This window comes from Saccopteryx leptura, chromosome 7, assembly GCF_036850995.1.
Source record: "Saccopteryx leptura isolate mSacLep1 chromosome 7, mSacLep1_pri_phased_curated, whole genome shotgun sequence".
Lineage (NCBI taxonomy): Eukaryota > Metazoa > Chordata > Mammalia > Chiroptera > Emballonuridae > Saccopteryx > Saccopteryx leptura.
In genome coordinates this window covers 97,520,566-97,536,403 of record NC_089509.1, presented here as the reverse complement: position 1 = coordinate 97,536,403, position 15,838 = coordinate 97,520,566, and the positions used below count along the sequence as shown (strand labels likewise).

Genomic DNA, 15,838 nt, shown 5'->3' with positions numbered 1-15,838 from the left:
TATGGGCGGATTACATTGCCTATAATTTTTTGAATAAGCTGTCCTTAGAAAAGCTTTAATTTGTACAACAAATGTTACTAATAAAGCCACACAGAACTGAAATTCCAATTGAAACTCAAAGTAGGTCCTGTAATTATGTACAACCTATAAAAGGTTTTATGCCAGTATTTCTAAAGTAGCTCTCATCAGCAAAACAACTATTTCATTTCTCTATTGTTAATATTGAAGATAATCATATTATATGATGTCATAGAGCCAACCTAATAGTATAAAGCATTTAGTAAAAAAGTCTTTCTGAAATGTTCTTAGCTCATTTAAATACAAATATTAATCTTTTTGCTGGTTAGGATGCATATCGATTCAAAATTCTTTCTTAGGTTATAGGTATAGGTGCAGCAGGTGAAACCTACACTTTATTGAACATGTGTTATGTTCTAAAATTAAGTGTTTTACACATGTTATTTCATTCAATATTCACAAAAGTCCTAGTGGTCTCATTTTATTGATGAAATATGTTAAGAAAATTATCTAGGCTCCACAACATGGCGAGTGCCTTAAATTAAATTTGAAAGTACTTCTTTGATTCTGAAACCTCTGATTTAATGGCTCTGTGAAGCTACCTCCTAATATATTTGATGTGTTCTGATGGCAATGTGGTTGTCTCTGTGAGAAATGGGATAGTTTCCTTCTTTCTTCATTTGACATTTATATGCCAATGTCGGTTATCTGCTTTATGTTGGCCACCTTCTATAGACATGTTTTACAATACTAACAAATGATCCCGTGTTTGCTTCAATTACATAGTCTGCTCTTTTAACTGAGGGAATTTTCTGTCTTATATTTTCCCCAATATCCTTAATACAGGATACCTAGCTAAATAAATATTTGTTAAATGAGTGACCACATTTAAGGTGAAATTTAAATGTTAGCATTTGAACTTGCAAAGTGTCACAGTGTTTTGATAAGAGGTGGAGAAATATTTTATGGAGAAGTATTGGAGATGTATATTTGGAGTTTTGTTCTTTTCAACTTCATAGAGGATTTTTTTTCTATCCTAGATAAATGAACAAATATAGATCTTATCTTTTGTATGCTGATGCATAATATAGCAAGAATCCATTGCTTTTCTTTCTGTCGAAATCAAAGGTCAATTAAAATTTATATTGTCATCCAAGCTAATAATATAATTATCTTTTAAATTTCCTTCAAAGCATTGACTGCTACATTTTTCTTAAGGTGTGCTTGTTTTCAATTAGCAATAATCGCGCCTCGGATAAACCTCATTGGCTACGATACTGCCACTGCGCAAAGCTTAAGGTGTGCTTGTTATATTATGAACCAGATGATTTTTATGTGCAGAGTTTAACATGTATATGTGAGGAGTATTGTATGACATGTTTAGAAATGAAGCAAATAAATGTATTAATAATATCTTTTTTAAAAAAATAGAGTTTGATGTTAGATTATAGCAATGTGAACTCCTGCTCTCTGGATTCATGATTGGTTTCCTTGTGTAAAAAACTAAAGGCCAAAACTATTGATAGAAAGCTGAGGCTTTTAAAAATTCTTGAACTATTTTGAGTGAGTCCAGGAAATCATGAAATACTTGTCGTCTGTTATATTGCAGTGGGGGTACATGACAACCATGGTAATAGACACAGTTTTACCGGAAGATTATCAGTAAATCGAAGTTTAATATTCTACTTGAGTTCATATACAACTCACTTTTTAAAAAATCTTTTCACATACATTGGATTACCTAATTCCAGATTAGAATACGATGACTCCTTAGGATAAACCTTTCATAAAGTCTTTGAGTCATAATGTTAAATTAATTAATTTCTAAGGCTAGTTTAATGAACAAATTACAAAATCAGAAGACAACCCAATCTTTATATAAGACTCTCAATCCCATGTAAAATAATAACATGTAGCATTCTAATTAAGATGATCATATTATTAGTAAAATTAATTAAAATGCTCTCAAGAAATGCATGGGCTAAGTCATTTAGATTTACTCTTTGTACATTTGATAAATATTAAATTTTTATATTTTAACTCCCCCACACAAATATACACGAATTGGAGGCAGTTATTTCTTAATAAATCTTCACTTATAGATTCAATGGATCCTATCAGGATGAATTAAAGAATTCACATCAACAAAGAGGAGGAAAAGCCTGACCTGTGGTGGCACAGTGGATCAAGCTTCGACCTAGAACACTGAGGTCCCCGGTTCAAAACCCTGGGCTTGCCTGGTCAAGGCACATATGGGAGTTGATGCTTCCTGCTCCTGCCCCCTTCTCTCTCTCTCTCTCTCTCCCTCTCTCTCTCTCTCTTTCTCTCTCTCCTCTAAAATGAATAAATAAATAAAAATTAAAAAAAAGAGGAGGAAAATATATTGTATATAAATATTATCATAAAATAATATTCTCATTTCTATATCTATTCAAGATCTAAATATGATACAAGTTTAAGACTTTTACAAATGAAGTGCAAACCTACAACACACGAATTTTGCCCATAATACCAGTTCAACTGAGTTGAACTTTAAAATTATGTTATGACCAAAAATCAATAAAGAGAAACTGATTTAAGTTCATCCAAGTGTGAAGAGGTTTATTACTAGTGCTACATCACTCTAATGATGTTCTCTTAAAAATTTGTTTTTGTGATATATTGCATCTATTATTGCTAAAAGGATAAAACTGCAAAGCAACCTTGGACATTAATAAATCAACTTAAGAAAAATGGGCATATAGCCAAAGGAAAAGTAAAAAATCAGTATAGAGGTTTTAAATATTAGGTAGCTATAATGAATGCAAACAATACCCATATTAAATTGCTAATGAGGATTTCCTTCACAGGATTCATTTTTTCTTTAAGTAACAAAGTATTGTCCTTGTTAGTGACTTCACAGCATGAAGATAAGTAATATTTCTAAGGCTTGTTTTTCCTTTTAACCTTCAAGGTAGAAAACTTCTATAAAAACACACAAAAACTAATGTTTCCTGGATTGAATTTTTGAAATATTTATTTCTCATGTTTTTATTACTATTCCATACTATATCAAATACATCAGACTTGTGCTTCAAGTGTTAAGGAATCATAACTCACTTTATACAATACATTCTCTAACATGTGCGCTTATATATAAATGACAATGAATTTATGTATGATGAAAATGGCAATTTCAACCCTGATGAACACTTTCCCTTGGGCTTTTTGATCTTTATTACTTCTCACTAGTTTTTTTTTAATGTATATGTTTATTTATTAATTTTCTCCTGAGACCATTTGGACTATCACAAACAAATATAGATGATATAATAGAATTTTTAAGGTAAATTTGATTATTTATTACATGTATCATACACAGACAAAAAATTGTTCAAATCCTAAGCATACATCTCAATGAATTTCCACCAATGAGGCCCACTATCGAATTATTTCCCAAATCAACAAATTACATACGCACTTCAAAAGCCTCTCTCTGGCTCGTACAGTAGGCCCTTGCCATATTGCAGTTCACTTTTCGTGGTCTCACTGTATCACGGATTTTTAAATTGTATCTATCTAATTGTGTATCCTGGATTTTTCACTATATCATGGTATTTTGCGGTCTATAGATATTTTTATATATTTATTATTTAATTATTTTTGCAGTAAAATAAGCATTTTATAGCCTAAAAAATTGAAAACAATGTAAAAAATTAAATCATATTAAAAGAATATTGATGATTATTAAATCATCATCATCATCTTCATCATTCATAATTATAGTATATTCACTGGTGAGTACCCATAAAGTGTTTTACATACTGTTAAAATTACGTAGGTTTAAGAGTGTAGAAAGTTTTTTTAAGAGCGTAGGAAGTGTTCATGAGTGTGGGAAAGGTTAATAACAGTGTGGGAAAGGTTTATAAGAGTGTGGGGAGGGTTTATTAAGCCTTTATATATATATATTTATATATATAAGCCTTTATATAATATATTTATATAAATAATAAAATAAATATAAGGTTGCTAGTTTGCGGATTTTCACCTGTCATGGAGGTTCTGGAACCTGTCCCCCGAGATAGATGAGGGAACCACTGTACTCAATTTCTCCTTCTCACTTTTCAAAAGTAACCAAACTTTAACACCAAAAGTTAGTTTGGCCCGACCTGAGCCGTGCCGTGGATCAAGTGTCGACCTGGAACACTGAGGTTGCCGGTTCAAATTTCTGGGCTTGGCCAAAGCACATACAGGAAACAACTATTACCAGTAGGAGTAGATGCTTCCTGCTTCTCCCTGCATTTTTCTCACTCTACCTCTGTTTTTCTCTCTCCTTTCTCTGCAAAAATCAATAAATGAAATCTAAAAAATAAAAAAATTAAATTAACTTTGATTGTTTTGAACATCATATAAATGGAAGCATAAAATATGCCTGCTTTTGTTTTTGTTTTTATTTATCAACAGTAAGGGAGATTCAGTACCATTATTCCAGTGTTTCCTTGCTGCGTACCGTAATTTATGTGAATATAACAATTTATTTATCAATTCTACAGTTGTTGAACGTGAAGTTGTTACTGTTTGGTGTCTGTTACAAATAGAGCAATGAACATTTTGGACATGCCTTGCAGTGCACACATGCAGCAACTCTGTGAATCAGACGAGAGTTAGAGTCATAGTTATTGATGTGTTCAGCTTTAGTTAGAAAAACATTTTGCTGAAGAGTTTTTCAAAGTTGTTACATGTATTTATTTTTTTTAACAACAGTGTAGTGGAAATTTTAGTTGTATCTGTTTTATATTTTGACCAAGTCTTAACATCAGTTTTAATTTTTTTGTGTGGGGAGGGTATTTATTTAATATTCACTTTTCTTGTAGAAGTGTAGTGATAGTTCACTGTGCTTTTAATATATATATTTTTAATTATTAATGAAATTTAGTACTGTTTATTATTGTCCATTTTATGTATTATTTAATGGAGTATATCAAATATATGTGTCTATTTATGTGTGCACATTGAAATAAAATACCTTTGTAAAAGGAGGAATAAATAGAGAAAGCTAGGCCAGGTACAAAAAGAAATAAGAAAATTCCAAAGAGCCAGTTTGGTAAATTTATTATCTAGAAATGTTATTAATGACTCCTCACTTTTAAAACATGGGCTGCAAGTTTGGATTAAGCTTTCTAGCAGCAAGAGAAAGGAGAGATATAAAATAAATTATAAATTTAAAGATTTTCTTGGCACCAAGTCCCATGAAAAAATTACTCTATAGATTTTTATAAAAGTGATACTATAAACAACATTTTCAATTACATTCTTGAAACAAAATAACAAGCTTATTTAACTAAGCTCCTAGTATTTCTTTATGCAAGTGCAGAGCCATCATTTGCATTAGGAGCCTGGTGTACATAGTTACACTGATCTTTGTACAATCATTGAGAGATGAGCACATGGACTTATAGAAATGTAAAGACTGTATTCCTTGATATTATCCTATTATACATATCAATTAACAATATTGCAATAACGCCCACGAAGTACAGCAGCCATTCAAGTAACTTAGTCTGTACTTATAGTTTTATTTAAAAACTGTGCTCTCCAATACAGTAGCCATTAGCCATATATAATTCTTTAAGTTTAATTGAGTTAAAATTAAATTAAAATTTCAGTTTCTCAGTTTCACTAGACATAGTACATGTGCTCAATAGACACAATAAATTTTATTTACTATATTGTGCAGGCCATATACAAAACACTTTTATTATTACAGAGAAATCTATTGATTAAAACTTTTCTAAAGCTTTAAACATGTTGTTCTCTATAACTCATAAAAATTCTGTGTTATTGAATATTTAATTTATAGCAGCCTGTAGAACTAGTTATAATTTATCATGCATCTAATTATAAGAATTAAAGGTCAGTGTGATTGAAAGATTGTTCTTGAATCAGATCATCTCAGTTCTTCTCTTGGCCCTGTCTTTATATAGGCTCTGTGATTTAAAGAAAATCTTCACTGTCAATCAACTTTAGTCTCACCTTTGGTACAAAGAACAGGTTAAACTACAATCTCCAAAATAAATTGGAATTCTCTGAACTGTTGTTTGTTTGTTTGTTTTTTGTCATAATCTCATATCTAAGTTAATGACAGTATGACAATAACTTAAGTGATTCTGATGCATTCAGTAGGAAAAAGTATGAGTTTAAAGACAGAATCCAAGTCTTAAAAATAGCACAGCAAGGTTCTTAGGAAGAATGATGCATTCTTCAAATTAAACAGAACAAGTTTAAAATATTGTAAGTAATTTCCTTTAGATAATTACATTTTACCAATTTAAAAATGCCCAAGAAGATATTAAAAGCATAAATTTGTTTACTTTGATATAAATTCACACTTTATTTTTTATTTATTTATTAAGTTTTCTGAAATGAGAAGCAGAGAGGCAGAGAGATAGACTCCATATGCACCTGACCGGGATCCACCAGCGTGCCCACCAGAAGGCAATGCTCTGCCCATCTGAACCTTTGCTCCGTTGCAACCAGAGCCATTCTAGTGCCTGAGGCAGAGGCTATGGAGCCATCCTCAGTGCCCTGACCAACTTTGCTCCAATAGTGCCTTGGCTGCAGGAGGGGAAGAGAGAGAGAGAGAGAGAAAGGAGAGGGGGAAGGGTGGAGAAGCAGATGGGTGTTTCTCCTGTGTGACCTGGCCAGGAATCAAACCCAGGACATCCACATGCCAGGCTGATGCTCTTCCACTGTGCCAACTGTCCAGGTCTAAATTCACACTTTAAACTAAAGATGACCTCAACTCAAAACATTTCAACAAAATATTCTTTTTTCAGATTTAATTATATGCATTTTGAAGAATTTACTTCTCAATTAAAAATTAATGAAAGCAATGGTTTTGGCATGTCTCAGATAGATCTAAATTGAACTGAGATCTTTCAGTGATGTAAATTATTATTATTATTATTATTTTTTGAGGAGTTACAACATTGCCCTAAATGATATGAAAAAAAAATGACTTAATAATAAGATTATATCATTTTCTTTTTTATCTTCTAAAACTTTACCTTTATTGAGATATATTTGACATAAAATTATAAGCCATTTAAAATACATATTGTGATGATTTGATATATGTATGCATTGTGACAAATTCCCCTCATCTAGTTAATGCATCCATAAACACACATATGTAGTGTTTGTGTGTGTGAACATTTAAGTTCTACCCTCTAAGCAAATTTCAACTTTACAATACTGTCTTATGAACTATAGTCACCCTGTTCTACATTAGACCCTCAGAGCCACTCATCTTATAGCTGAAAGTCTGTACTCTTTTGTCAACCTCTTCTCACTCCCCAGGTCTTAAGTACAGCAGATTCTCAAATCTCATTGTTTTATTCAACATCATTTTGTTATAACATAAGGGAAAAAACAAAATCCATTCCTGCCTGTGGCCATTGTCTGTGTGGAGATTGTGTGTTGTCCCCATATATGTGTGGATTTTCTTCAGATCTGTTTTTTTTTTTCCACATCCCAAAGATGAGTACAATAGGTCAGTTGGCATGTCTGAATTGTCCCAATATGAGTGAATATAGATGTGTGTATGAATACATCCTGCTATGGATTGATGTTCTATCCAAGGTTGGTCTCCACCATGTACCCTGAGTTGCTTGGTTAGGGCCTGATAACCCGTTACTGTGAACTGAAATAAACAGATTAGAAAATAACTATCTTGTTTTATTAATCTTTATAAAATATCTATAAGTTAAATTTATTTCAAGGTTTTATATTAGAAGTGATTTGAGCCTTTATGTAGAAGTTTGGTGATGTTTTTGTGACCATAAATAGGCTTAGGATAGAGCTGTTGTTTGTATCAATTTGTCTATGTATGGTCAAACTGATTTTGTTTTAAGTTATTTTGCTTAGAGCTTCAGTTAACAAGAACCTATCAACGTAGCTAAGTGAGGGCTTACAGTGCAGCTCTTCAATCCATTTTGAGTTGATTTTTATGTATAGTATAACATATGGGTCTAGTTTAATTTTTTTTTTTCGTGTGGCTGTCTAATTTTCCCAGTACCATTTATTGAAGAAACTACCCTTTCCACATTGTATAATATTGGTTCTTCTGTCATATATTAATTGACCATGTATGCATACCTTCATTTCTGGGCTCTCTATTCTATTCCATTGATCTATGTATCTGCTTTTATGCCAAATTGTTTTGATTACTATAGCTTTGTAATATAGTTTCAAACCAGGAAGCATGATGCCTCTAGCTTTGTTCTTTTTTCTTAAATTTGCTTTGGCTCTATGGGGTCCTTTGTGGTTCCATACAAATTTTAGGATTCTTTTTTCTGTTTCTGTGAAAAATTGCCATTTTGATAGGAGTTGCATTTAACTTGTAGGTTGCTTTGGTTAGTATGGACAATTTAACATTATTCATTCTTCCAATTTGTAAACTTGGAATATTTATTTGTTTATTTGTTTATATATTTATGTCTTCTTCAATTTCTTTTGTTAATGTCATAGTTTTCAGTATGCAGATCTTTCACCTCCTTGGTTATATATATTTCTAAGTATTTTATTCTTTTTGATGCAATTATAAGTAAGACTATTTTCTTTTTCTTTTCTTTTCTTTTTTTTTTTTTTTTTTGCAACAGAGCCAGAGAGAGTCAGAGAGAGGGACAGATAGGGACAGACAGGAAGGGAGAGAGATGAGAAGCATCAATTCTTTTTTTATTATTATTCATTTTGGAGAGGAGAGAGAGACAGAGAAAGAGAAGGGGGGAGGAGCTGGAAGCATCAACTCTCATACGTGCCTTGACTAGGCAAGCCCAGGGTTTCGAACTGGCGACTTCAGCATTTCCAGGTCGATGCTTTATTCACTGCGCCACCACAGGTCAGGCCTGAGAAGCATCAGTTCTTCATTGCAGCATCTTAGTTGTTCATTGATTTCTTTCTCATATGTGCCTTGACTGGGGAGCTACAGCAGACTGAGTAACCTGTAGATCGAGCCAGTGACCTTGGGCTCAAGCTGGTGTGCCTTGCTCAAATCAGATGAGCCCGTGCTCAAGCTAGCGACCTCAGGGTCTCCAACTTTGGTCCTCAGTGTCACATTCAGATGCTCTATGCACTTCACCAGTTCCTGGTCAGGCAAGTAAGGCTATTTTCTTAGTTTCTTTTTATATGGCTCATTATTAGTGATAGAAACATGATTGACATTTTTATATTGTTTCTTTATCCTACAACATTACTGAATTTATTAGTTTTATTATTTTGGTAGAGTCTTTAGGGTTGCCTATGTACAATATTATGTAAGTTGCAAATAGTTTTATTTTTTTGTTTTCTGATTTAGAAGCCCTTTCTTTCTTTTTCTTGCCTGGTTGCTTGAATTAGATCTTCCAGTACTTTGTAGAAAAAAAGTTGATGCATGTGGGCATACTTATCTATGATTTTAGAGAAAATGCTTTCAGTTTTTTACTGTTGAGGTGAAGTTAGCTGTGGCCTTGTCATATATGGCATATATTATGTTGAGATACAATTCTTCTATACCCAATTTGGTGTACACAGTGGCATGTTCTATATATAAATATTTTATTCTGACTTTACAGAAGTTTTAATAATATTTAAAATATCTGAGGCTTAAAACCAGCCCAATATGTTTTGCTTACCCAATATAAAAAATATATTTCTATAAAATTAACATTCTTAGTGAAAAATAGTAGAAATAGGTTTAAGGCCCCTGTAATTAAACTGGTGAATATAGTAGAGCATGAGATGTCCTTAACCTCAAAGTCTATACCAGAAGGACAGCCACAGTATTAAAAGGGGGCTTTCCAGAAGGATAGACAAATGGCGTAAAATTTCACCCCCAAATAATTTTCAGTGGACCACAAGGGAGCAGTGCTGGCCTTCACAGTGTTACTTGCCCATGAATAAGAGTTCTGGCTGTCGACCAAATGTCAATCGTATTTCTTCATCAAATGAGGTTATGTTACTTTCTTTTCATGTGTTTGGTGCAGGCCTTGCCAAATGTGTCCATTAGGATGAGGCTGAGTTAAGTGGGCTCCCTGGTCCCCAGGCAGAGCCTCCTCTTTGCCTCTGCAAGGTGGCTTCTGACTGTGGCAGCCTTCTTCAGTCACATGCGGGGAGTCACCAGGGAGATGATGGGGTCTAGCCACTTCTCTAAAGGGGGATCTCCAGGTCCAGCTTGTCAATGACAAGTCATATGAGATCATCACACTTCCCATGGAGCTTTGGGGCAGCCCAGTCATCCTGCAGGGTCCACTGCAAGTTCCCAGTGTCAAGTTTGAACCTCCAGTAGGGAGCTTAGTCATGCATCAGAGACAAGAATTCTTTTTTAGAACCTTCAAACTGGAACCTAAAGACAGGATCGTGTCTGCCTTGCTGCCAGCTTCATCACCTCCTCCCAATGCAGAAGCTACCGCAGCATTCCCCCCTCACCAAAGGGTACATGGGTGGCACACTGCCAGACCCATCTGTCTTGTATCAGTGCAAGGTGGTGCCACGCAGGTATAGAGGGAACATACTTCAACACTATGAAATAAGAATCACTCTCACTGTAAAATAAACCCCCACATGACATTCCATCCATACCGATTCTTCTCAAAGTCTTCCAAAGACAATAGAGGAGGAGGGAACATGTCCAGACTTATTTGAGGAGGCCAGAATTACCTTGAAACCAACACCAGACAAGGACACTGCAAGAAAATAAAATTACAGGCCAATATTCCTGCTGAACAGACATACAAAAATCTTCAACAAAATAGTAGCAACTGATTTCTACAATACATTAAAATGGTTATACACCATGATCAAGCAGGGTTTACTTCACGGAAGCAAAGATGCTTCAACATCCGTGTATCAGTCAATGCCTTTACCAGATTAACAAAAAGAAAGATAAAAATCATATGATCATCTCAGTAGAGGCAAAAAAAAAAAAAAAGCATTTGACAAAGTCCAACATCAATGTATGATGAAAGTTCTCAAGAACCTGAATTCTCTGTTAATGGGCCACTCCCATGGCCATTTGGCCTAGAAACCTTATTTGAAATTCTGAGAAATATACCTAAAAAGTAAAATGAAAAGCAGTTAAATACATTATCAATTTCACTAAATGTGGTTATGAAGTTACCATACCAATCATGTTGGAGCCTAATGATTATGCCTACCACTCTGCTTTAAGGAAATCTTGCCATTCACTCATCAAAATTATTTTTACTTCAGAATTTGAATGAGTGGCTTTATATATATTTGTATTTTTCACACAATTATTCCAGCTTCTTTTACTCATATCAGTTGCGGAAGAAAATATAAACATTTCAATTTTGTAGATCCTACTGTAGTATCTTTGAGCTGCCCCCATAAATAAATAAAGACTACTATTATAAATCCTCTCATTAGAATCATATAGTTAAGACAAGTTCTCGTTTAATGTCTACTCATTTCTAACACAGTAGTTTACCACTAAGCCCTCCTATATAGAACGTAAACTACTACTTTTTATACTCCAATTATCCCCACAAGTAGGTTTTGTTCATTTACTTAATAAGTGAATTATAAATATTATATTATAAATTGTCAGTTATATGCCTGGCTCTAAGCTAATCACTGAGGACAAAGTGATCAGACAGATATGGTCTTTCAGAGATGGCTGATACTAATTGTAATTGAGTATGTTAAGTGTTCTGCAGCATAAGGTGCTAGGTAAGATATTATCAGGAGCCCTTGAGTATGTGTGTGAATGTATGTATATGTTTTATTCAAGGAATAGTTCTTCAATGAATACTAAAGGCATGAATGGAGATTAAACAAAGATAGAGGCAGAAATACTTGTGGAAGCTAAAGTGGTGAAGCATTAGTGGATAGTGGACTGGAGTGACATAGTGACTGTGGGATAAAGAAGTGAATGGAAACAGATGTTTAAGATGTAAAAGTACTCACACAGTGAGTAATTAGATTTGAGGAGCAGGGAAAAGTAAAGGATGACCATGAGTTTCATGGCTTTGAAAACTGAATGGATGGAGATGCCACTTTAAAAAAAAGAAAAAAGGAAAAGAAAAATAAATAGTTCCAAGTAAAGAGGGTAGATGATGTTAGTTTGGACATGATGACATAGCAATGTTATGTGTAAATATCCTATCGCCTGGGAAATGGGAGTTTTATTTCATCAATTGATCTAGTTTGGAGATAGAGATTAGGGAGTTTTTAACATGGAGTTTTTAACACAGATAATAATTGGAAACATGAGATCATTCAGGAATGTTTACAGAATAAATAGAAAAGGGGACTTATAGTAGGACATGGAGGAGTAGGTGACAGAGGAAAACTTTTATCTGAGTATTTACTACTAGATAGTGTTATCTACTATCAACTATCTTCTCTTATAGAAAAGCAAACATTTTAAAGACATAAACATTTTACTAAGTAAGAATAATGTGTAATAATTGTTCTACTTTAAACCCCACTCCAAATAACCCTGTTGTCTGTCCATATCCAATCAACTTTTGGGCTAAGTATCTCTCTGATTAATGAATGTTGTAAGCAATAAAATGTCAAGTGGCTGCAAAATAAAATTGAAAATCTTCTAGAAGATGGAGGATTTCTTGAAGTCAATGAAAGTGACACTGGAAAATTTCAAGAATTATAGACAAAGCCTCTAACAAATGAAAAATCTGGTAGTTGCATTAATTCTCCTTCTTTCTGTTATTTTCCCATGTTAATTTTATTATTTTGAAACATGTTTCAAATGATTCCTTTATTATTTCTAAATCTATGTAATGTTAGATTATATCTGAGATTCTTTTCACACTACTTTCAAAGTAGGTCTACACCTTTACTATACGATGGTTACTGCTTCTTTCATTGTTCTTCATCTTCTATTTCTATTTATTCGTTCATTGCTTTCTATGTATCTATGCATATCACAATGGGATATAATGCTGGATTCTTTGATGAGATTTGGTCTTAGGTCTCCAAGAGTGTGCATTATGTCTTTAAGCCATAGTCTAAACATATTTTCTGAGCAAATTACTTTTTCCATGCTTACCTTTCTTCCTATTCTATTTGATGCTTGAGAAATAACTCTGATGCTGGAAAACCATTTCAGTCTGAGTGAGAGACAAGGAAATAGCTGTTTGATTCACCTGATTGAGGGGAGGGATGTTTTTTTGTCTGCTCTGGAGTATTGAATGGAAAATAGAAAACATTGTCCCATAAATTTCCTCACTCCCTGCAAGTATCTAAAAAAGAGAACACTATATATTTTGTAGAACAAAGTTTATTATTAAAAATAATTTGTGTTGAAAACCAATTTTAATTTTAATATGGACTACATCAGCTCATTTAGAATTTTATTTAATATTTTATTATCAACTATAAAAGTTGTCCACACTAAAATAATAAATATATTAAGGTGTTACAATGATTTAAAATGTTCGTGACTCCATAACTGCACTCAAAATGTTGAAATTTGTCACTTTATGGTTTTTCTATCTAGAAAGATTATATATATAAATGTATATATATAAATACTGGGGATAAACTTAAAGTACTTTGATAATAAACTTTTCATGATTGGAAACATCTTATTACATTTTTGTATTATATATACATATCAGTAATATAAATATGATAAATAACATTTATTAAGCATATATTATGTCCCAGGCATTTAAAACATAATATCTCAAATAAACCTGAGTTTAACTCATAATTTTTAAATACATTGCTATAGTTTTTACAGTTGTGGGACCCAAAATGCAGAAATTTTAGAGCAACTTGTTAAAAATCATCCCACCTGCACAGTTGCCTTAGCTAGCTTAGACTGCCATTACAAAATACCACTGCCTGGCCTGACCAGGCGGTGGTGCAGTGGATAGTGCATTGGACTGGGATGCGGAGGACCCAGGTTTGAGACCCCGAGGTCGCCAGCTTGAGCGTGGGCTCATCTGGTTTGAGCAAAAGCCCACCAGCTGGAACCCAAGGTTGCTGGCTCCAGCAAGGGGCTACTCGGTCTACTAAAGGCCCACGGTCAAGGCACATATGATAAAGCAATCAATGAACAACTAAGGTGTTGCAGTGCACAATGAAAAACTAATGATTGATGCTTCTCATCTCTCTCTGTTCCTGTCTGTCTGTCCCTGTCTATCCCTCTCTCTGACTCACTCTATATATATATATGTGCGCGCGCCACTGGCTGAGTGGATTAAACAGAATTTCCTCACAGTTCTAAAAGAAGTCGAAGAACATGGAGCAGCATTGGTTTCTGATGAAAGCAATCTTTTATCTTCTAGACACACACCTTTCATATGTCTGCTCATGGAAGAGAGAGAATGCACAAACACACAGGCTAGCTCTCTGGTCTCTCCTCTAGGACACTAATACGGGATCCTTAAGACCACATTTAATTTTAATTACTTTCTTATACTTTTTATAGACCCAATCTCCAAGTGCAGTCACATTGGGAGTTAGGGCTTTGACATATGAACTCTGGAAAGACATGATTGAGTCCATATCACCACCAATAAGTGAGGAGGAAGTCATCATTTAAACTCGCATGTACTCTCTGAATCACATTAGTCTCTATTGCAACCTGGAAAGTAGATGGGCAAAAAGTACCTGCTGTAGAGTTCTGAGGAAAGATCATAAAATAGTAATTTCCTATGGGAGCAGAACAACAAGTTATACTAAAATTTGGAGGAATATATTTAAAGTAGCCATTTTCATAATTATTTTGTAACTTAATTTATTTTTATTTTTATTTTTTTCTGAAATGAGAAGCAGGGAGGCAGAGAGACAGACTCTCGCATGCACCCAACTGGGATCCACCCAGCAAGCCCACTAAGGGGCAATGCTCTGCCCATCTGGGGCATTGCTCCATTGCAACTGGAGCCATTCTAGCACCTGAGGCAGAGGCCATGGAGCCATCCTCAGTGCTTGGGCCAACTTTGCTCCAATGGAGCCTTGGCTGTGGGAGGGGAAGAGAGAGATAGAGAGAAAGGAGAGGGGGAAAGGTGGGGAAGCATATGGGCACTTCTCTTGTGTGGCCTGGCCAGGAATCGAACCTAGGACTTCCACACACTGTGTCGATGCACTGAGCCAACTAGCCAGGGCCCTTAATTGCTTTTGATATCAAAGAAATGGCATATGTACACTGAGATGAAAACTGTATTATGTATTTTAACATGTTTCTGGATAATGTCTCACTATGTAGCCCATATTGCTGCTAAGTATGGATATTGTTTCATTTGCAGAAAATTTAGTTACAGAGAATTATTCCAAATCAAACATTTAAAGTGTTTTTGATATCAATTTATTTACATAAAAAGGATTCTGAATCTTCATATAAATAAATTAAGGGGTCAGAAAGTCTTCAATATAGCACACAGTCTATCAAAGTTGAGAAGATAGAAATATCTGAAATATTTCTTCTATGTTGTGTTATATAAATTTGTTCAAATTTAACCTGATAAAATATATAGACTTACATCAAAAGACTCTTTATCTCAGTTAATCTTTGGGGAACTGTATTTTCATAGTTTCCCAAAAGTATAAAAGAAAGAGAAGAAATATTATTAAGCTATATATTTACTAACAATAAAAGTATTTTATTTAATTATTGAATTGAGAAATTATTAAATGCCACGGTTAAGTACATTTTTTTTTCTCCATTAGACAAACAGTTATCTGTTTAATGCCAGAAATGTTACAGAATTGTTAAAAGTGATGCCATTGTTATTGGCATATTTTGACAGTTTCTCTTTTAAAATGTCTACCTCATCCTCTGAGAATAAATTCAGTAAGTGGTAAAGCTTGTCTT

General features: G+C 33.8%; 1 protein-coding gene and 1 pseudogene across 5 annotated transcripts in view; one reads left to right on the top strand and one right to left on the bottom strand.

The window, feature by feature from the left end:
- The window catches only part of ERBB4 (erb-b2 receptor tyrosine kinase 4), a 1,119,996-nt gene that overhangs the window by 328,112 nt on the left and 776,046 nt on the right, over window positions 1–15,838 (top strand). The window lies entirely within an intron of this gene.
- LOC136379178 (U4 spliceosomal RNA) lies at window positions 1,181–1,313 on the bottom strand (annotated as a pseudogene).